Source organism: Panthera leo, chromosome B1 (genome assembly GCF_018350215.1).
Source record: "Panthera leo isolate Ple1 chromosome B1, P.leo_Ple1_pat1.1, whole genome shotgun sequence".
NCBI classification, from domain to species: Eukaryota; Metazoa; Chordata; class Mammalia; order Carnivora; family Felidae; genus Panthera; species Panthera leo.
Genome location: NC_056682.1, coordinates 117499467 through 117522958, shown reverse-complemented (window position 1 = coordinate 117522958; position 23492 = coordinate 117499467). Strand labels below are relative to the sequence as shown.

Below are 23492 nucleotides of genomic sequence, written 5' to 3'. Positions count from 1 at the left end.
CCACTCTTAAAATTCCCTGGCAAATCAATACTACAGAGTGAGAAGACTAAGGTTAGATGATTGATTTATCAACTTACTTTAATTTTTCTGGCAAGAAATGGTCTTTTTCAAGGCCAGTGATGACTACCTAATCTCTAACTCCTTTCCTTAATCTTTATTCTCCCTCTTGCTGCATTTAACCTCAAGGACCACCCAGTATTGCTGGATAAAAAGTCTTGAGCCAACTGAACTCCATCAGTTCTAATGAGATAGAAGTGAGGGCAGAGATGATACTGGGAGCACTGAGTCTAGGACCTTTGAGGAACAGAGGTAGTAAACAAGAACAAGTTCAGAGACATAGAAAATCCAAACATGGTTATAAACCCAAAGTCAGAATACTATAGAGAGAATCAGAAGTTTGGTTCAGAGGCCAGAAATGTAAGGGAGAAGATCATGGAAGGAGAGAGAGGATGTTCCAGGTTCATGTTCACCTGACTCAGAGCCTCACCCTTTCTTTTCCTCAGGTCCATCTCAGAGGGATCATCTAGAAAGGTGTTTCTATGCACACCCTTTCTCTCTGCCTCCAGGTTTTCTTATTCTGTTCCTGATCTTTCATAGTTCTCTAAGGTTTATCTTCATCCCCTGTACTGCACCCCACTGAAAAACCTTATATCCTAACAGTTGCAGGTATTCCCATAATGCTAATTATAGCAAAGTGCCTCTTTCTATCCATGCTGATTGTTTCTTCAATCTGTTTCATTGCATTAACTGGATATAAAACATCTCCAGTTAGAAATACTATTGAATTTCAAATACAATAATATTACAAAATATATTTGCACTGTTTGTTGTTGTTGTTATTTTACCTATTTCCAGTGTTGTTACCTGCATCTGAGTTATCCTCACCTTGTGTTCAGATTATTGCAAAGCATCCTCATCTGCTAATTCCTCTTTCAATCTCTTCCACTTCAAATCCAATTTATACCTAACTTTGAATCAAAGAGAACTCAAGTTCCATTTTTATTATATTATTCTGCTGACTTAAAAGAAAAAAAAAACCTAATTAGCCTTCCATTACAGTGAAGTTTCTTAACCTATTTTGTATAGGAACTCTCGCTTTTTTGAGTTTTCAAAAGCACTAATCAGAGACTGTGTGATAACTAGACCCTATTAACAGAAGCCCGATCATGGATTCTGCACTTGGAGGACCCACTGAGTCCTCATCTGACCATGACTCCCTCCAACCCCCCATCTTCTACCTCTGACAAGCAATCGATAGGCCAGGGTAGTTACCCACTGAGAGCTTTTTGTTCCCTAAGTGGAACTATGCTCTAGATATCTGCCTGGGGTCTGCCTGTGTGAGCCTCTTTCCTGACTCCGTCCTTCTAATAATGAGTCATGAGGCAAATCTGTGCATATCTAGGTCCAAAGAGTGGCCAATAAATAGCTGTTTTCAGAAGGTGTAGATAAAGTTGGAATGTGTATGGTTAAGTCTCTCAGACTATATGAAGAATGGGGTTAAGTGTAGGACGAAAAGGCGTATGGTTTGTAAGTCCCTTACTATCTTTTCCTGAGATAAACTCTAAGGGCATTGCAGTAGATTTCTATGGCTGCATAAACAAATTACCACAAACTTACTAACTTAAAACAGCACCAATTTATCATCTCATTTCTGTAGGTCAGAAATCCAAATGGGCTCAGACAGGTTCTCTGCTTGGGGTCTCATATGGCTAAAGTTATGGTGTCAGCTGGGCTATGGTCTTATGGAGGATCTGGGGAAGAATCTGCTTCCAAGCTCAGTTATGTTTTGGCAGAATTCAGTCAGACTGAGTTCCCTTTCCCTTCTCGCCATCATCCACTGGCTTTTCTCTCATTTTCTGAAGACCACTTGCATTTCTTCTCACAAGGCCCCTCCCTCTTCAGAATGGCAACAGTTCATGGACTCTTCATCGTTCTGACTTTCTCTTCAGCTAGCAGAGAAAGCTCTGTGCTTTTAATGGCTCATATGATTACTTTGGTCTACCAAGAAAATCTAGGATGAAAGCTGTGCCATGCAAAATTACCTAATGAGCAGCATCTCCTCACATTTACAGGTTCTGGGGATTAGGGCCGGATGTGTTTGGGAGCTGTATTAATTAGTTTGCTAGGGCTGCCAGAGCAAAGTACCACAGATTGAGTGGCTTCAGCAACAGAAAATTTATTTGCTCACAGTTCTGGAGGATGAAAGTTTGAGGTCAAGGTGCCAGAAGGATTGTTTTTTCAGGAGTCCTCTTCATGACTTCTAGATGATCAACCTCTCCCTATGTCTTCACATCTTCTTCCCTTTGTATATGCCTGTGCCCTATTTTTTTTCCTTATAAGGATGCCAATCATATTGCATTAGGCCCTGCTCTAAGGACATAATTTTAAACTTAATTATCTCTTTAAAGACTCAATCTCTAAATAGAGTCACATTCTGAGGTACTGGGAATTAGGATTTCAACATATGAATTTGGGAGAAACGTAATTCAGTGCATAATAAAGGCTACTTTTAGAAGTCTGCCTACCATAAGAATTCTAAATGTGAACCTGGCCTTGCAGCTTTGGCCTATGAAGGCATACTTGTCAATGTAGAAGGATAGAACATATTCAATAGTTAATTTTCCAAATTTGCTACTTTAAGTATTTAGATATATGGTATGTAGGTCTCCAATTGTATTCCTGTCCCAATGTTGCAAATCTGGCAGATGACCCTGGACAGAGAAGTGAGGAGTCTGATAGGAAATGAACAGAGCCTGAGGCTATCTTTCTATTGTAAGCAATTTTGGTGGCAGCAGCCGCACTGGAGTCTCTGAGGTGAAGTCTACTGATCTACTGATACATCTAACCCTAGTGATTGAGGAATAAAGCCTGTTTTCCTTAAACTGTAATTGCTAAGCATGAATACAGTCAATCAGACATTCTTGGCTTATCCTTGGAAGATGGAATATCATGCTTAGCTTCCTTCCCTTCTCCCATTCTCCAATCCACACAATTTGACCATGCCCCATACAATTTGACTGTTTTGCCCCTTTCCGCATCACTTGAGACTACCCAATTGTCTTAGTCCATCTGGGCTGCTATAATGGGTAGCTTATAAACAAACCACCAAGACTGGGTGGCTTACAAATAATGAAATACTCTCTCTCTCTCTCATGATTCTGGAGACCAGACATTCTAAGATCAAAATGCTGGTAGATTCAGTGTCTGACAAGAGCCTGTTTCCTGGTTCATAGATAGCTGTCTTTTCTCTGTGTCCTCACATGGTGGAAGAGTCCAGGGTGCTCTCTGGGGTCTTTTATAAGGGTAATAGTTACATTCATGAGTGTCTACCCATATGATCTAGTCACCACCCAAAGTCCCCACCTCCAAGTACCATTGTATTGGGGATCAGCTTTCAACATACACATTTAGGGGAACACAAACATTCAGTCAATGGCACCAACCTTTCATAAAATCCTTCTCCCTGTATTACACCTCTTGGCTTACACATCTCCCCTCATCCCTCATATAGAAGGAATGTGCTGAACTTGTTAAATATTCAGATGAAATGAATTAAGGTTATTTTCTCAGTGTTTTTTATTTTCCCAATGCTACATGAAAAATGTTTTGGCATTAAAATAAGTTCAGGCAATTTTTACAAGATTAAAACATGTTTCTTTAAGATGTCTCAGAGTCTTTAGAATAGGACTATATATGGTTAATATCTAAAAGGGAATAATAATGAAAAGTTTATCAAATTTATTGGCCTTTTATTTCAAGAGTATCTTATGCAACTAGTGTTCCAGAATATATACTTCTTAAAAGCCTGGCTTAAGAGCTAGTATTCACCCAACTCTCTTTTAATATAAATATGTATTATTTATATGAAGCATATAAAGTAATCCCACATATCCATATGTATTTAAAAGGCTAGTCTTTGTCATGACGATCCCCACTGCAACTATGGGCAAATGATCAGGCTATATTAAAACTCCTTTCTGATATGCCAATTTCCCACTCACCTACAGCCTTCAGAAAAAAACAAAAACAAAAACTTTAAGTCCTTTTCACAAAGTTTTATGATGGGCTGAACTCCATGTCTATTAAGAAAAGATCTGGAGTAAGCAGCTTTATATCAAAACATAAAGTATTAAGATTTCAATTATTAACTGAAATCTACTGAGGGAGAACACAGACTCTTTTTGGCTCTGGAGGGCATTTAATTCTTCATTGCTATAAATGGTTTTGATATCTGTGATGTTGATCTTATCAGGTCTTCCTAGTTTGTAACCTCCATGCAGATGGACACAACAGCTTTCTTAAGTCTTACAGAGTATCTTAAGTATATAATATCTAAAAATGTTGATGATAACAATGAACAGAATGATTTTTGCTCCATCACAAAGATGCTGTGAAAATTAATGACAGGAAGTTTGATAAATGCTTTTGAGTTCCTTTGGGGACGACCATATAAAAAATACTTTAGATAGATAGATAGATAGATAGATAGATAGAGATAGAGATATAGAAATACTTTATATATATAAAAGCATTTGTCTTAGTACCTAAGCACTTGTATATTAGATGATCTTAAAATAGTCAGTGAGGCATTTACCTCTGAGATGTAGGCAGATAAAGTTTCTGATAGGTCTGAGCAGCTGAACATTAAGCTATCAGCCTGGGTCCAGTGGGTAAATCCTTGACTTAGTTTTTTCATTGTTTACAAATGTCAAAGTGATCTAAGTTCCAAGATGTAACCTATAGAAAGATGATGAGAATTGAGAGTCCCAGAACCCACTCCTCTTATTATTTTAGCTGACCTGCAGGTAACTATGTTGCAGAAAACTTTATCTAATTTGTAATAATGCCATGGAACTGAATTTTCCATTAGTACTCTCATACATTGTATTGTCCTCAAATACTTTTGCTTTTTTTTCTAATTGAATTTCTCACTTCTGAAGCCAGAGTTTCTTTTATCAATACGGTTATTAGCATTTGCATTCCTATTTTTAACTCCCATTTCAAGGCATGCCTTGAAAACATTTTGTTGAAAGCAGTTATTTGCCATGTTAAGAGTGTTGTAGTTCAGCAAAATTGAAAAATACATCTACTGCATTAGTAACATAAGAACAAAAATGTATTTTATCACTTTGAGTATGTAAACACACAGGGAACAGAAAATCAAATAATAGAACTAAGAGGAGACACAGTCTAATGGACTCGGCAGAGAATTAGAAGCCAAAAATATCTGAGCTTCAACCCCGGCTCCAATACAGGGTTCTATGTCCTTGAGTATGTTCCTGTCTCTTGGGGTGGGGGGGCAGAAAAACAGAAAAAAAACAAAAGCCTCATTGTAGTAGAAACAGGGGAGGGTTGTCAGAAATAAGGCAGATATTTCAGTATTACCTAAAGCAAGATTTCCACTTCAGCTATGACTGGTTTTTTTTTTCCCATGTTTTTGTCACAAACTTGATACTGTCTCCATTTATGCTTCTGTAATTCAAATTGTTTGTCTCCATACCTTTTGAACTTGAATGCTTCCCTGGGCATAAGTAAGTCATTTGAAAGCCCTGAATCAAACAGCCTTACTCTTCATTCTTGCACTATACCAGCATGCAGTGTATATATTCTTTAAAGAGACAAGGAGTTCGGTAACCAGAATACGTGTGCCTTGTGGTCTCAAGTTTCTCTAAGGGTTTAACCAGTTGAATATATTCTATTACATGAAATCACCTTCTGTGATGTTTGGACAGGAAACAAAATGCATGGCCCCTCATCAGCAACTTGTATAAACTTGTCATTTTAACTAGTTAGGGACCATTTGTGTGAGGGCTTATACATCACCTCACGAAAAACAATGATCTCCTCACATGAGCAAAACATCCTAAAATATATCTTGAAGGCAGAATTGTGTACTATGCCTCTGTATTTCCAGAATCTAGCAAAGTGTTTGATATGTAGAGAGGGCCAAATAAGTACTTGTTAAATTGACCTGAATATGTTTCTCTTCATAACTATGCAAATAATAATATTTCCCCAGGAACCAGTAAGGGGAAAATGAATGGGTAAAGACCATAATTCTGCTTCTTTACCATCCTCTTTCATAGATGTGGCAGCTGCAGCAATATTAGCCACCATCCCATGCAGGGACTGCCACCATAGCCTAGACTCTATCGAAGGGAATCCTTGTCCAGATGCTATATCTTGGGATCCCAGACAGACCGCTGTGTGTATCACCTCCTCTTCGGTCCCTTTCTATTCTTCCTATAGGCTCGTCTTACATAGGAAGGTCTCCTCTTCTCATCCCACAATGGGCTTCTTAGAATTTCTTTGGGCGGTAGTGGAAAACTTCCCTCAACTATGCCAACCTCTCTCTACCTTGTGAGTTAACACTACCAACTCTTCACTGTCCCCTTTGTTAAATGGACAGATTGCTAACTCTGCCAGAGTCCTCCTGTGGCCACTTCAACCCTTTTTGTTGTGGAGGCTGCTGCAGCATGGAAGATACAATTTCAGTAAATCACTACAGCTACTGCCCTACAAGTATCCTCTTATTTGAGTTTTTGCATAAAGACGCCACCACATCTCTAGAAGATAAAATATGTACATACTTCTAAATTAAATCCTTTTTAAAATTCATGATGTTCTTGAGGTTCTATATATAAACTGGAACTATTAGGGAATAGACTTTCTTCCCAGAATATTCCTTTGTTGGACCTCTTTCCTTCCCTGTCTCACCCAAATGAGACAAAGGCAAAATGGTACTGTCTCCCAGGGAGTTCGGTTTTATCAAATGTGAAAATGGAAAAGCCCCACATAAAACTTCCTTTCCTAGACAGAAAGGTGAGTGTGATACATGTTACTTGTAACAGGAAGTAAGTCTGTTTGGGGAGTCAACTGCTGTGTACAGGCAATGAAAATATGGAGGTTCTGCTCCAGCCAGGTCAATTCCTTAGCCTTTAGTCAAGTCTAAGTCTCTCAGCGTATGGTAAGCTCAGTGGGATGGAGGGACAGAAGAACTCCAGAGAATTCTAACTATGCCAGGTTGCCATCTGGTACAGTTAGAGCTCTGCTCCCTCCCCCCAATCTAGCTCTGCAGCTAGGTGTTGGCTTGGGTGATAATAAGTTATGGGTATAAGAAATAAGAGTAGACAGTGTCTCTAAGCTTGGTAGGCAAAAAGGAATAGATTAAAAGAGACAGCATTTCACTTTGAAAAACATTGATATAATGGACTCTAGCCACAAATTCTCTTTAGAAGAGCTTTGACATTTTCCCTTACATTCTATACTTTGATAAGGGAAGTCCTTTTTTATTTACAGGCTGGGACCTAAGATAGGGAGATAGCTATGTAAGAAAAAAAAAAAAAACAAACAAACAAACAAATGGAATACATATGGCATATTGGTTTTTTCCTGAGTCTGGGACAATTGATTGCTCAAGCATTCTACAAGTAAGGATATGAATGATTTAGGTATGGGTCCAGCCTAAGACTGTGTTAATACAGATAGAGAAGTAAATGCGTGTAAAAGCTACAGAGAGTAAAACCCCAAACGCTCACAAGCTGTGAAGCATATTCTGGATTAACGTGTGGCCCCAAAATTCATACGTTGAAATCTTACCCCTCAATGTGATGGTATTAGGTGGGGCCTATGGAGCATGATTAGATCATTAGGGTGGAGCTCTCATGATTGGGATTAGTGGCCTAATAAAAGAGACCCCACAGAGCTGCCTTGCCCCTTCTGCCATATGAAGACACAGCCAAAAGACTATGAACAGGAAGCCAGCTCTGAGCAGATATAGACTCTGCCAGCACCTTGTTCTTGGACTTCTTAGCCTCCAGAGCTATGAGAAATAAATATTTACTGTTTAAGCTACTTAGTCTATGCTATTTTTGTTATAGAAGCCCCAATAGACTAAGACAGTTTATATGGACTAAGGGAGAGGTCTAGAGCCAAAAGGAAGCAGAAATTCAAAACCAATGCTTCAATGTCATCTAAAACATTCTAAACAAAGAGTGACATAAAACTAGTACAAATCTGACAAAAATTAGCAAAGGACACTAATCACAGTACAATGGGCCACTGAAATACTGTGCAAGGCTTCAAGTATATTATTGCCAGAAAAAGTATCAAAGACTTGAAGAAATACAGAAACAGTAACAAAATGATAAGTGGTACCTGGGTTCATAACTGCAAAGAAAGGGGAGAAAAATTAGCTTTATGTTCATTAGAAAGGAAGAGATTAGGAGGGATAATTATTGAGGTGTCTAAAATTCTGATGAGTATTGAGAAGGGAGAAGCAGGAAATGGCTCACAAACTAAAGAGGACGTCAACAGAAAGGAACAAAGAACTGTGCATTAAAGGGAATTCAGAAGCAACGTATTTACAGAGTAATTGGTCTGCAGAAAAGGCTACGGATATCAGAAGGGCAACATCTAAGCCCTGAGTGTATTTTTACAATGAGTCAGATGAGTGCTTTTGGGGGATAAGTTGGGGGTGGGGGACGCTCTACAGACACAGGACCTGCATGAAGGGATTGGTGTATTTGTCAGGACAATGTGGCTGTTTTCCATCCTGAAAAAGAGAGCTGCTTTCCCTCATTAAGTTAACACACTGATCTGGCAGAGTCACATACTGGAATCCCAAAGACATCAGCTTCCATCTACACTTTTCATTCCTAATATGCTTAATTTGGCTTAGTCCACTTCATGGCAAGTTTATAATATCATCAATATGTGGATGGCCTGGTGTCTGTATGTCAGATCCCGAGTCACTTGCCTATCAGAAAAAGCATAAACCAGATAGGATGTCAGCTGGACAAACCTCCAGGTCTGAAATTCAGGTTCAGTCCTGATAAACACCATATAGTACTGAGAATTTATCTCAGCTGGTCAGTCCCATAGAGCCGCTGACTTTTTTCCAATCACCTGACTAGCTCTTATCCTCTAGAAGCAGGGTAAAAATTCAAAACGCAATCCATACAAACGAATTTTTCCATAATTTGATTTATTATTGTTACAAAATATTTTGATAAAATGTCTGCGTTCAGGGCAAACCAGTACTTGTTCTTCTCTAGGAGGATGTATGCCCTAGATTCCACTTTCCCTGAACATCGAAAGGTGTCCAATCCCAGAGAACATGCCGACCATGGTGACTGCTCAAGTCACCTCCATCCCTTTGTAGGGTGGAAGGTCAGCCTCACTGAACATCATTCTCCTTTCAAACTAATACAACATTCCTGCATCCAGGAGATCTTACTGTGTTAAATTTCTCTTCTAAAATGTCAGTCGTGGGGCACCTGGTTGGCTCAGCTGGTTAAGCACCTGACTTGATTTCAGCTCAGATCATGATCTCAGGGGTCTTATGAGTTTGAGCCCCACTGACAGTGCAGAGCCTGTTTGGGATTCTCTCTCTCCCTCGCTCTCTGCCCCTCCCCCACTTGCACTCGCTTGCTCTCTCTCAAAGTAAATAAACTTTAAAAAAGAAAGTAAAAGAAAAAAGAAAAGAAGATTTTCTTAAAAAAGAAAATAGTCTCATTCTTTCCCTTCAACGCATAAATATGTCTGAATACCTCCCCCCAAAGTGCCCCCTCTAGCTACAACTGTGGTCCAGCTCTTTATAAAGAAAATTCTCTCTGGGAAAAAAAAGAAAGACACAAACTCATGGGCCCTGCTTCTGCATGGTCCCCAGCACCCACTAATTCCCCAGCCTCTACAATTTGGCTGCTGGCCTCAACACTAAACCTGTTTTGGTAAAGGCCACTCATGCCCACCTAATAACAAAATCAATGAACATTTTGTAGTCTGGGGTGTTCTTGGAGAGTTTACATTCTCCTTCACACTCTTGCTTTCTTTGGCGTCGAAAACATCAATGCAGGGTGCCTGGGCGGCTATAGGTAGGGCATTCAACTCTTGATCTCAGGGGCCTGAGTTCAAGCCCCATATTGGGTGTGGAGCCTACTTTTAAAAAAACAAAACAACATCAAAAATAACCATCAATGCCTCTCACTGTCTTTCTGCCTTTCTGTTTGTTCCTCCTTGTTTTTTCCCATGATTCCTCTTACTCTATGTACTCCTTCAAGTTGGTGTTTTGCAAGATTATCTCACTAGTCTTTGTCTTCACTCTCCTATTTCCTCTAATCTTCCTTATCTGATATCTAAATATCATCCACATTCCAAACATCCCAAGTCTCTTATTTCCATTCCAAACCTTCCTTGGGTTCTAAACCTCAAGTGAAACTGTCCACAAGACATTTTCTGACTGTCCTTCACATACCCCAAGCCTATTACTTGTAACCCTGTAACTCATTGACCATCATTCCCTTTGCTAACCTTCCCCTCGTCCTTCTACTTGCCTCTGTTAATGAAAACTCATAAATGGAGAGAGAATTCTAGGTTATTCTTTTTTATTCAACATCCTTACCCAAGTGGCCAAAAGTTCTATGCATTTTATTTTAAACATTTTTTTAGATTCAGTTTCTATTTTGGCATCCCAGCCTTAGTTCCTATTTCAGTTGGATTTCACTTGACCCATTGAAACAGCTTCCTCACTGGTATCTTAGACTCCAGTCCTGCTCCTCTCCAGTCTGTCCATTAGAAAAGTTTTGCATAAATCAAATCTGATCACATAGTGTCCTGCTTAGACCAGGCTGCTTACTGCATCAACACTGGAAAAAAAAAGTTCTCTAAACTCAGCTTACATATTCAGTCTCATCCCTCGTGTGCTCCATCCAACCTTCTCTGAGCCTTTAAGTGTCCTTGAGAACAAAACACTCTCTTGTGCCTTGATGACACTGCAAAAGTCCTCTTCTACTGGAATACCTTTCTCTCACTCCAATTATTTACCTGGGAAAACTTTTGCTTAGGCTTGAAGGCTTAGTTTAAACATCATTTGTGGCATTCTCTTTGATATTCGTCACCCAACACCAGTCAGAGTTAGGCATCCTTTGATCCTCCCAAAGCACTTTGTGGAAGTCTGTAAGCTTATGACATGTGGTCTCTGCATGGTTTGCAACACCCTATTCCCCATTGGATTCTGAGTTCCATGAGGTCAGGGATGTTGTCTTATCTTTTTGGCCTACCCCAGTGGAGTAACTGGTTCAGACAGATACCCAGGAATTACTTAGTGAAATCAATAAATGGCTTTGTTAACTTTGGTTGTGGGATGTTCGAGTTCCCATGGTAACAATGGTTGGGAAAGCATTCCAGGTGGTTTCTTCTACCATAGAAAGTCAAGAAGGTGGGACTGGACACCTTTTTCTAAGCTAGCCGGAAAACTCCCCATGAATTTAAGCCACTAGGAAAAAGTTTTTAAATCTACACTCACCCTTCCCCCAGAAAAGTGCAAAGAATTCAAGTTTTTGAGCAAATGCTTACTAACCAACCCCAGAAGGTATTTTAGAGGTGTCTAGATCTGAATTTTCTTAGAGAAGTTTAATAGTAGCAACACATGTGGTATATGTAGCATTTTTTCCTAAATGTTTCCATCTTTATCTTGGCATATATTTTCACAGATCTAGCCAGCAGATATGAGAATATACTGAGATTTCATTTAGCATATGAAGAAACCAAGGACTCAAGATGTTAGGCAATTTTCTCAGAATTACACAATGTGTCACCAACTGATTGGTATCCAGTCTCCTAAATCCATGTTTCATGTTCTAGCAACCTGAATTTGTTGTCTCCTGTCTAAAGGGTCCTCCTCTCTCATGTCATTTCTTTTATTAATGCATAAATCCACATATCTTACAAAGATTTTAAGGGCCATGATAAGAGAAAATTAACCACTTTAGAGTGAGGGAGCCTGACCATGAGTTCTTCTCAGACACATGCAAATAGTCACATGCAGGAACACATAATAACACGAGTACTGGGGCCTGGAAGATCTGGGCTGAGTCCCAGCACCACTGCTTTCCAGCTTGGTCACTTTACTTCTCTGAACCTCAACCCCCTTGTTTACAAAAATGGGAATAACAACAATTACACAATTTACTATGTAAGTCTTGTGAGACAACGGAGCACGTGGAACCATTTTGCCAAGTATAAACATCATACGATGATGCTGAAAACTTAGTGAGTGTTCACGGTGTGCAAGGTGGTGCTCTAAGTGTATTTTACCGATATGGACTCATTTTAATCTTCACAATGATTCTACAAAGTAGATACTATTATTTTTCACGCTTTATGAAGAGAAATTCAAAGCATGCAAGACTTAAGTTACTTCTCCCAAATGACACAAGAAATGGAGCTGGAATTGGACACAGACAGTAACATGGCCAAGCTCATCTCTGGCTCCCAAGCTAACACACTGAAGACTCCCAAGTTCTGGGATCCTCAGGTGTATGAACTCACTTCATTGCTTTTTCTGTGTATCATCTCACTCAATCCCTCTACATCCTTCTAAGTTTATCCAGGCAGGAAATAAGCATAACAGAGCTCCATGCTTGGTCTTCCACTCTATTCTGAACACAGCAGTCAGAGCAAGCTCTATTCGCTCAAAACCCACTAATGCTTCCCATTTCATTCAAAGTAGAATCTCAAATCTTGGCCATGGCCTACAAGGCCCTATATATAGGGTCCTTGACTGCTTGTTTTACCATGTCCTCCTTCCTCTCTTCCAGCCACAGTGGCCTCTCTGCTGTTGCTGAAAAGTGCCACACATGCTCCTACTCCAGAGCCACTGTCTCTGCTTTTCCCTCTGCTGGGAATGTTCTTACTCAGATGACAACAGGGCTCATCCCTTCACTTCATTCTGGTGTTTGCTCAAAACATAAACTCTCAGAATCTTCTTGGACTATTCAGTATAAGATAGGAAGTACCATTCTCCTCAGCCACTCTCTAACTTCTTACCCTGGTTTTATTTTTCTTTGTGGCACCTAGCATCACTGGCCTCCGTTTATGGCACCTGAAACATTTATCTTTTTTATTATCAGTTTCCTTCCATACACACACACACACACACACACACACACACACACACACATAAACACCCTCTCAACACCCCCCATACACACACACACACACACACACACACACACACACACACACACATTAGAATACTAGCTACTTATCAAAAGTCCTTGGTTTTGTTTCCTGCCATTATCCCCCTAGTACCTAGAACAATGCCTGAAATATAGCAAAAGCCTTAAAACAGACAAGTTGTGAGAATAAATTACTCTTTGCCCTCACGGAGTTTAAAATCTGGTAAAGAGGCAAAGGAAGATTATTAAAGAAATAGCTGACAGTGACAGGAAAATCTTGGATGGTATATTTTTTACTGCATTTCCTTAGAAAATTTTTGAAGCCCCAAACACAGTTCTAAGGCTGAGTAAATATTACCAAATAAATATATAAATTAGCTCTCTCCTACAGAAGTGCCTACCTTTTGCTTCCAGCCAGATAATGGTTTACTTTATTGCCAGTGGCAAATAAGGATTAAAATTCATTTGACTCAAGCCAACTGTGGACCATGAAGTAGAGTTGAGGCAAGGGCAAAATGATTCTTTTCATTCCTGATCTATTTGTTTAATTAGAAGTTACAATGCACTCATATTATCATACTTCCTCACTCATCATTTTTAATCCAGGAGAATGTATGATTGACCAACTGACCTATTATTCTTTCCTTTTTCTCTGAAACCTTTTATCTACTTCACTATTTCAAACTCCCATGAGGCAAATAAGGTAGGAAAATAGGTGTTTTGATAAGGAAATGCTAACACAGAGCAACACAGGTGTGGAAGGTCGGATAAATCTCTTCAGAGAGAGTGCATACAGAAGTTTCAGGTTTGTGAATAGACAAGAGGGGGAGATATTAAGTTTTGTACTGGTCCTAATTAAAAATTTACCAGTATTCACTATTTTTGACAATGCTGAAATGTAATATGGTGGTGCTATCACCATTTCATGGAGAAATTGCTCAGAAACCAGGGAACTGAAACATACTGCCTTGCAGTTCGCTGGCTAGGTCAGGTACCTCAATTTCTTTCCTTTCTATGAGGCTTTAGGAGTCAGTAGAAAAAGCATGGGTTTTGGAATCAGACAAAATTGATTTTAAATTTGGGATCTACTACGTATTAAACACTGTGTGATTTCAACATGTCACCTAACCTCCCTGGGCAAGTTCCTGCCCATCTAAAATTGCATTTATAATACCTAATCACTAGGACTTTGGGAGAAATTCGGTTAAATTATGTAGCAACATATCCAAGTGGTTTGGGGACACAACAAGCTATTACCTTTCTGTCTGTCTTAATAGGAAAAACAACAACAAAATACTTCCAGCTAATTCTTGATAAAGAATGCAACAAGGAAAATCTCACTTGATCATTTGCTTTTTAAATGACAATTTCAAATGCTTCTTCTGAAATGTCTAGGGATTTGGGGATCTCGGGACTCTAATAAAAAGGGGTTCCAATTCCTACCCCCAAATGGCAGTGTACCGAAGCCACACTTAGCCTTCATGCAAGATTCATGACAATCTGGGGACTGGCTGGGCTCTGACACCGTATTAGATATGTGAAGATCCAAGCTGCTCTCTACATAACTCAGGGCAGAATAGGGATTGCTTTGTAGGTACCCTGGCTGTTTTAAAGTTTTCTTTTAACCCAGTGACTTTGAAATTTCTCAGTATTTTTTTTTTTGTGTGTGTGTGTGAGTGAAAAGAGAGTCAGACAGAGGAGAGCTGACATTCCCTAGGGACAAATCGTGTTTTCGGCTCCTCTTTATACCAAAGTTCTTCTTGCATTTTATCTTATATCTCCTCCTACAAGCTAAAGATATGAGCAGTTCTTCTTTTCTTACCAAATTTAAGGGATGGATGCTGCAAGGACACCCATCGTCCATTGGATCTTAAATGCTTTACTCGATATATAGAAGGTAAGTGCAGGAGTTTTCATTAACCCCTAACCCTGAATTTAGCCCTGTGTTCTGCTCATGTCTCAAGAGGGTGGGAGCCCCTGAATGAGCTCCTTTGATTGCCCAGGATAATACTCCCAGAATTCAGTTGTGAAATCTATACCAGGAACTAGCAAAAATTGAGACTGTGATTCTAAGAGGAAAAAATAAAATGGATGTAATTCTACAAGGAAGGAGAACACCACCACCTGTAAGGATGGGCCCAGTACCCAACCCAAATTATTCGGGGTTTTTCTGAAACCACTGTGTCCCACGTCTATGGATCTCTTATATGAGCAATTGTCTTTCTTGCTTTCTACTATAAAAATAACATACTTCCCAAATTTATGATTTTATGATTCAAAGACAAAAGTAAAAATGTTTACTGGAAGGGAATTCAATAAGATTGTTTTAAAATAATTATGTAAACATCTTATAGCTTCTAATATTTTTAGTTTTATTGGATTTTATGTTTAAAAAAGAAACTATTTTAGGCGATACTTTTAAAATATACATTTAGTATATTTCTTCACAGAAGACGTTAAGTTTCGTTTTTTGAAAGTTACCTCTGAATCCATATGACAATTTCTATAATTTTTCTCAGTGCCATTTGTATTGCTAGAAAGTTAATTTTTTTAATTTCATTACAAATAATCAGAATAACAAAATGTAAGAAACTCAATTTTTCAATTTATGTTATGTGGGGAAGGGGGCATCTGGTTGTCTTACAGACTTGTGCTCTGGAAATTAAAATTATAAACTCACAGAACATTTTTTTCAAAATATGAGTTTATTTCATATTAAGCAGGAGCCTACTCATAGAAAGAAAATAAAATCAGAGGTTGTCTACCTAGAAAATCAAGCATTCCATGAAGGATCAGGTAAAAGTAGGATCCAGACTTCTTTTATTTTTAAATTTTTGGTAACTAGGAACCAAGGGGGTTTCAAAAAGAAACATTTGCTTTCAGTTATTCAATTTTGGGGGGTAACCATTTAGCTGACCCCCATCACTTGCACACAGAATCCACACAAGGTGATTTGTACAAATGTTAACCTGCTTTCCCCAACCTGCCCTTTATAGAAGGTTAGAGAGATCAGAGGTGACAAGTCAGCTCCAGCGCTGCTATGAAGAGGGAAAACTCTAATAGAAGTGAGGAAGAAGAAAAAGTCATTAGAAAACTTTGTGAAGATCTATTTCAAAATACTGTACTTGCTACTGATCAGGACTCAAAATATGGAAGAGGTATCCTCAAAACTGCCACTCGAGAACTTTTTAATAAAAGTTGTCTTGATCATTAGTAAACCTCCCAGATTTTTATCTACTCTTTCAGTGTCTACTATGGTTAGCCAGGTGCTAACCACACAGAAGTGAAGTTGGCTCATTGGCCTTCCTCGAGAAGCTCACAGTCCACATATAACGCAGTACTCTGAAAAAAGTACTGTGCTAGACATTAGATGGAAGAAGGGCTCTTAATCCAGCCTCAGGAGAGAGGGAAGATTTATAACTAGATTACTAGCTCTCTATAAACATAGACCATGCCTCCATACTTCAACAACTTCAGTACCAAGCTTTCTATACGACCTCTAAAAGCTTCTCAAAGACTTTGGTGACAATCTCAGCTGAGTCTCACAGAATGAGCAGGAGTTATACAGGTGATGACAACAGCAATTTCTTTTCCAGCATGTCCAAGAGTAGAGGCTGCAGGGTAAGGTAAACTCTTAGAACAGTAAAGCAAGTTATAGATGTGGGTGAAATGCTGAGTGTTGGTGGGAAGAGTGATGAGGCTAGATGGATACGTGGGATAATATCTTGAAAGACTTTTTGGTAGACCATGATAAGAAATACAGATACCTTATAGAAAAATATCAAACTTCTCATATTAAGAGGTTGAATGCAGCAATAACACAGTACAATGTGTGCCTAGATTATTGCTATAAGAGCACAGTGGAGAGTCAATGTAATCAAAGCTGGCTGTCCAAGAGACCTTATCAAAAATGCGATCCTCGAGTTTTGGATGAGCAAAGTGAAGAGAGATCATATTGTAGGAAGAGCAAAATGCACATCTTAAGATGTGGAGGCATAAAGTAGCACAGTATTTAAACAGTGCAATATACCTGCAGTCATTAGTGATGAAACCAGAGAAATGAGAATAAGCAGACAACGGTGGTTTCTGTAGGCTAAACTAACACATTGCCCTTTACCCTGAAGGGAATGGGGAAACATTGAAAGATTTCAAGCAAGGGAATTACATGAGAAAGTTTCCATTTCAGAAAGACCTGCATATGATATGGCTGAGAAGTAAGAAAACCAGTGAAAACGGTTCTCAAAATGCCTACCACCCTAGAAGACGTTTTGGAAATTTGAGAAGTTTTTGTTATCATGGCAGTTCAGAGGCATTATGGCATGTAGAAGATGAAAGTACAGGGATGCTAGAGACTTTGCAGTGCCTATTGTCCTGAATAAGGGAGATGGTTCCTGTACCTGACACTACTTTCTAATAACCTATTAAACATTTAAGTGTGTGAAAAACCTTTTACTGATTATCTGAATTAGAATCTAACATCATTTCTCATATTAAAATAAGTTGATTTTTACTGTTTTAATATACACTGAATTTTACATGGCAGCAGAAGCCATCCAAATAGAGGTAAAATTTTATTCTATTTTCTTTGGAACTTTGTCAATATTTGTTCACCATTTCAGAAACAACAACAGCGACAATAACAACTGCCTGTCACCAATGTGACACACCGGAATCAGTCAGTTATTACAGCTGCTGTATTCCCTGGGCTTCCATGGGCACAAGCTTCCAGGCTTGGACTTCAGCATCTTTTCTTCCCCAACAGCCTTCGTATGACCCAGCCCTAATTCCAGCCATAAGTCCAACTAATGACACCTCACCAGGTCACGACCCTGCTTCAAGAAGATGTCTTAGAGAAGAGCTAGAAGTCACGAGAGACAATGTAGTAGACAGTTCTGAATTGGAAAGGAAATTAGATTTGAACGGTGGCTTCCAAACTAGACAGTACTGCAGGATCAGAACTACCCAGAAAGTTGAATTCAAAATGATGATTCTCAAGTTCTACCCTCTGACAATCTGGGTTGACTTGTCTGGAGTAAGGCTAAGGAGTGAAAATCTATGTTTTTCAATTAATTTATTTATTTGGAGAGAGAGAGAGAGAGCACGCATAAGTGAGCATGAGTGGGGGAAGGATAGAGAGAGAAGGAGAGAGAGAGAATCTCAAGCAGGCTCAGCACTGCCAGCACAGAGCCCAAATGCTGGGCTCAAACTCACACAAATGGTGACATCATGACCTAAGCCAAGATCAAGAGTTGGATGCTTAATCAACCAAACTACCCAGGATCCCCAAGGAGTATAAATTTTTAACAAGTTCCCCAGGGGACTCTGTTGTAAATGTTGAGACTTTGGAACACCCTTGAAAGACCACTGTACAGGATACCATCTAAAGCCTCCTCTAATATTCTATGACTTTCTGAAAGCTATGACAATGGGGGTGAAAGTCTTCTCTCCATTCCCTGACTAGGACCACCAAAACTCTAAGCACCACTATCCTGACCTTGACACCAGCATAACTGACCACATGAATCACATGTGTTAGTGACCACACAACGTATGCTCTCAGCAACCAACAAAGTAACCACATTATTGTTACGTACACAAAGTACATCTTTAGTATTCACACGTCTATAAGAAGGTAAATGGTCAAAAAAAAAACACCTCAAAATGTGTAATGTACACATAGCAGGTGTATAAGAAATAAAGTTTTGCCAAACTGCACTAAAATTTACTCCATGACAAGAGCAGTGCATTTTCTCCATGGCTGTCATAGATTTCATGGATCCTGAGAAATCCAGCCATTTTTAGAAATCCCATGAAATTTACCTTTTCACTCGAATCCACATGAAATCAAAATTTTTCCCTATGAGTCCCCATAAAATTGGCACATTTCCTCAGAAGACCCCATGAAATTATAAAGAATATTGCAGATTCTTTGCTCCTGGCCCTTGCTGCACATCTTAAAGAGACAGGTTAGATTGCAGAATTATTCCATTTTTCTGTTGATATTTACCTAAAATCATGATAAAGAACAAGGCATCAGTTGTTAAATAGATCATTTCCAAATGAAAAGAGAACTCGAACATAATTTGGATAACCAGAAAACATATAAGAGAAAATCTCTTCAAATTAAAAATAAGTAATATCCCAAGAAACTGATAAAAATATGAACTTGCCCCAATTTTCCCCTAAATAAAATTATCATTGTAACTCATTTTTAAAACACCCTTTAAAAATACCTAAAATTTCCCTAGAATCCATCTAAACTTTGACAGTATAAACATTTCTGGAAAACCACCTGAAGTTAGGAAGTTACGAATGAAAGAACTATTCCAGTTTTTCTCACGTTCACAAATGATGTAATACTCAAGCCAAAAATAAAATTTTCCCCAAAGCAAAAAAGCCAGATTTTCATATATGGGTTTGCAATGGCAAACAGTGTCTTTTATAAAGTTCTACTTCATAAGATGTTGCAAAAATCAAATGAGGTCGTGGATGTGCAAGAGCAGACTGGTGCTTTAGAAACAGAATAGTAAGGTGGGATGGTTTCAGATTTAATGAGAAAATATTGATTATAATGAAAAATATAGGTATTTATGCTAAAAGTAGCACATGCATTCAAATTAACACAAAATGAATACTCAGCCTTTTCTCTTTACAGAGAAAAATGGAACATGAAAAAAAAATTAAAACAGCATTACAGCAACACAAAATTGCAACAGATATATGCGTTTAAAATATGACTACTTATTTGTTATGAAAATGAAAATAACACACATATTTCATATTTGTACAGAGGTCATAAAATCTGACCCTCTTGGTTTTAACTGGATCTTGATTCCCTCGGGGTTGTTAAAACAAAACAAGCTCTCCATGCAAGTAGAAGGCCACACTCAAAACGCTGTTTCTTGAATGTGAGCCAGTAGTCCACTCAAAGGAGGAAGTTTTGCTTCAGAAATATCCTCCTGAGTGGTAATTGACCTAACAGAAATTCTAAGCTGCCTTCACACTTTTATTCTGAATCACGTGAATATTTATTCTTTTCTGAGATTAATCATCCACAACCACAAATCCAGAAAGATGCTGGGGAGGACCACAAAGACTAGTATAACAGAGTTAACTCCAAGCTGCCCGCTAAATTTTTAACAATATAAATTACAAGTACCACCCCAAAACAGACAGAGAGGAAAGAGTGATTTAACTTGTTCTGATATTTGGAATTCTGATTTTGATCCAGATGGGAGAGATTATACTGTCCTGGTAAAAACACCAGCGTAGAAAGAAAAGTGCTTCTTCTGGCTCTTCACCAACACTGAAAGGATTCCCCTTCAGGTTAATCAATCTGCTGAATTAACTTTCGTTCTGTTGTCATGAGATAACCTTTCCAGCTCCCTGCCAACTCACAGCAGATAGAACACGGGGTTGAAAATCAGGAACAGGGTTCTAATCCTAACTTTGCTATTAAATAGGTATGTGGACCTTACACACTTCAGTTAACCTCTGGGAGCTTCATTTTCCTTATCTGTAAAATGGGGACAGTAATCCCTGTTCTGACAATTTTTCAGAGTTTTAGTAAAGTTCATAGCACATCTTCAAGGGAAAAGTGCTGTACAACTGTAAAAGCCCTTCTCAGAAGGAAACTCAGCAAGCAGAGGACCTCCAGGAGTACCCTTCGAAGCCACCCCCAGAGCATGACTCTCAAGCACTTCCTGCATTCACGATGTTTGGACTGAGCAGAGGAGGCACAAATATTTGTCAGCAAATCACTCTTTATGCCGCAGGTTTCTAATCTAGAGACAACCTGGGTCATGAAATTAAAACTGATCTTTCTCATGTTATAAGAGGTTTTGAGCAATCAGTGCTTAAACCAAACACACATCTTTGGTAAAATGTCAACGTTTTATCTATTGATAAATGAGTTTCGTTCTTGGCTCTGTTTAATGGTAGGTTGTATTATTTTCTTCACTTTGTTGATGAGGAAGCCAAGATACAAAGAGTTTTAGCTACTGTCCTAGGGTCCCCAGTTATGAAACCGGGACTTGATTCCACATCATCTTAATTACCAGGTCACAGGTCCAATGAGGCCTTTGTCTTTGTTTCCACTGATATTTGAGAGTGGCTTCTAGAAAGCTTTGTTAACAAACAGGATTGTCTGGAATTTTTTTTGTGAGAGAATGTGGGGATGGAGAGTCAAATGTAGGGATTGTTAAGGAAAAGTTATAGAAAGGTAAACAAAAATGCTTAGTTAGGAAATGCAGTTTTACATTTTTCATGTTCATTAAAAATCAGAATAAACAAATATGGTTAAAATTACGTAATAAAAAATTGTTGTCACTGATCAAAAATGAAACTGCTACTACTATATGTTTTCTGTATGGCCTTGCCTAGACAAAACAAACACACACAGGAAAACCCCACAGTCTGACCTGAAGGCCCAGATGCTCACTATGAAACCATGTTCACAGAAGTAAGGAGGTGAGATGGAGTGTGGAGGAACTGACCCACAGAAATGCTACTCATCTTGATGCCAAGGACAGTTTGCTTCTCCCAAGCTGTGGGGCTACTTCTGACTCGAGACATTTAAATGAAGTGATTACTTGGCTGAGTTGTCCCAAAGTCTGTCTATCACACAGACTCCACAATGCAACTTTTCCCAAAATGTGCTGAGTATTAGAAAAAATGAGTGTAAATATGTCACAAATGATGATTAATTCATCTGAAGTATCATAGGATGTGTGGAATTTTAAAAATAAAGAGTAGGAAAAGAGTCGGTTAATATACTTCAATAAACGATTATATTTTATGTTTTCTTTATAATATCAATATCCTGTGATTTTTTTATTATAAAAAATGCATTTGTTAATTCCTCTGTTCACTAATTTCAGTTACTTAACGAACTCATACTTTGTGCCAGGCACAAATTCACAAATGACCATGATCCTCTCCATCTCTTGTCCTCAAGGTCGTTTCAGGGCAATGAAGTAGAAGTCAGCCGTCAGCAACTGAAATAGGGTTTGTAATTAGAATGTTGCATGGTGCTATACTAGTTGCCTCAGAAGTGGATTAGCAAGAATTGATGCCTTTCCTATGGTCGAAGCAGCAGCTAGGCTTAAATCAGTATGTTGATATCACACCTAAGAAGGCTAGCAACTGGGCAGAGATATCCAGGCATCTGGAGGCTGTGGAGTGAGGGTGGGAGGTTCATCAAGGAGGAGCTGAGGAGCGTTCAGAAGATTTCAAGCAAGAATAGATTCTCACGTCAGAACACTGTGTAACGAGGCTCCTGAAGAGTCCACATGTGAACCTCAAATAAGTGCTCTCATTTGGGTACTTTGCCACCCAGATAGTACCTATGACCAGTTGAAGATCGCCAGGGAAGAGCAATGACTGACAGGAGTCTGCAGCAGCATCCACAAAAGACACACAACTAAAACCCTATGACAGATCCCTCCTGCTTATTTCAACACAAAACCAAATTGTGAGAGGAGGAGTTAAGTAGCAGATAAGCTCCGCCCCAAACTTCAATTATTGGTCAAACCTGGGCTGGAGAGAAGGGGGCATTACACTGGATATAAGATTGTAATTTTAAGTTTCACTGGATTGATCTTCTTTATAATACCTGAAAGTGATCAGGCAGCCATGAATTCACTTGTTATTAGATGGGAAAACCATTTGAAGGTGGTCATTTGAGAAATAAAAAAACTGTATCTTCTTTGTAAGTGGGGTGGAGTTGAGACTATTCAAAATTATAGTTACGGATGTTATAAATAAGATATAGGTGTAAGCAAAGGTATGGTGAGAACACACAGAAGAGACAAGAGACAAAATATTAGGATGCCAAAGAAGTCTCAGCAATAGTTATAGTTATGAGCAGACGATCACCTCTGTTAACCTCTTAAACCTCCTCTTTTCTTTTGTAAAATTACTTGCCAGTCGCTGAGCCATGTTTATTTCCACCTTAATTCTGGATCACTGGCTTTAAAAATAGCCAAGGACTAGCTTTACATAATGTATAGACTAGTCCATTATTTTTTTTTAAATAAGTGAGTTCCACTTTGAACAGTGGTGATTTCATTGCTTTAACTGGCTGACTCACTTTACAGCATTTTAAGGATGGAGAACTTTGTTCTCTGGTTGTAAAGAGAAACATGAGTGTCTCATGGAAGCACAGATTTCAAAAACCCTATCATTTGTGTTACTTATATTTCTCAGGAAGACAACAAGACAAGGAGAACACAAGCATAAATAAAAGACATTCTCAGGAACACCAGTGCCAGGATTTTGGCCAAGTCAGTGCAGAGATGCTGTGTAGTCTCATACACATCAAGTTGGAAGCTGGGACCCAGGAGGGTGATGTTAAACCAGGTGGCCTCATCCTTAGGAACCACTGGGGTGACTCCACCCTACCTGCCACCTGCCTCTCCCTTTCCCGTTGTAGAGAGTGCTTTAAAGAGCCAAGTCCAGGAACTAAAACAAAGAAGCCATTTCCTTTTCTTCGTTTTCGTTTCTTGTGCCTGATGTTTATCTTCAACCCCTTTT

The 23492-nt window shown here is 38.9% G+C and overlaps 1 long non-coding RNA gene across 1 annotated transcript in view; it reads left to right on the top strand.

Annotated features, from left to right (window-relative positions):
- LOC122217991 overlaps positions 1-17312 on the top strand; it is a 47879-nt gene extending 30567 nt beyond the window's left edge. The window contains exons 3-4 of the long non-coding RNA XR_006201792.1: positions 14792-14856; positions 17146-17312. This is a non-coding gene — a long non-coding RNA (uncharacterized LOC122217991). The remainder of the gene's footprint in view (positions 1-14791; positions 14857-17145) is intronic.
- The last annotated feature ends 6180 nt before the right edge of the window (positions 17313-23492 follow it).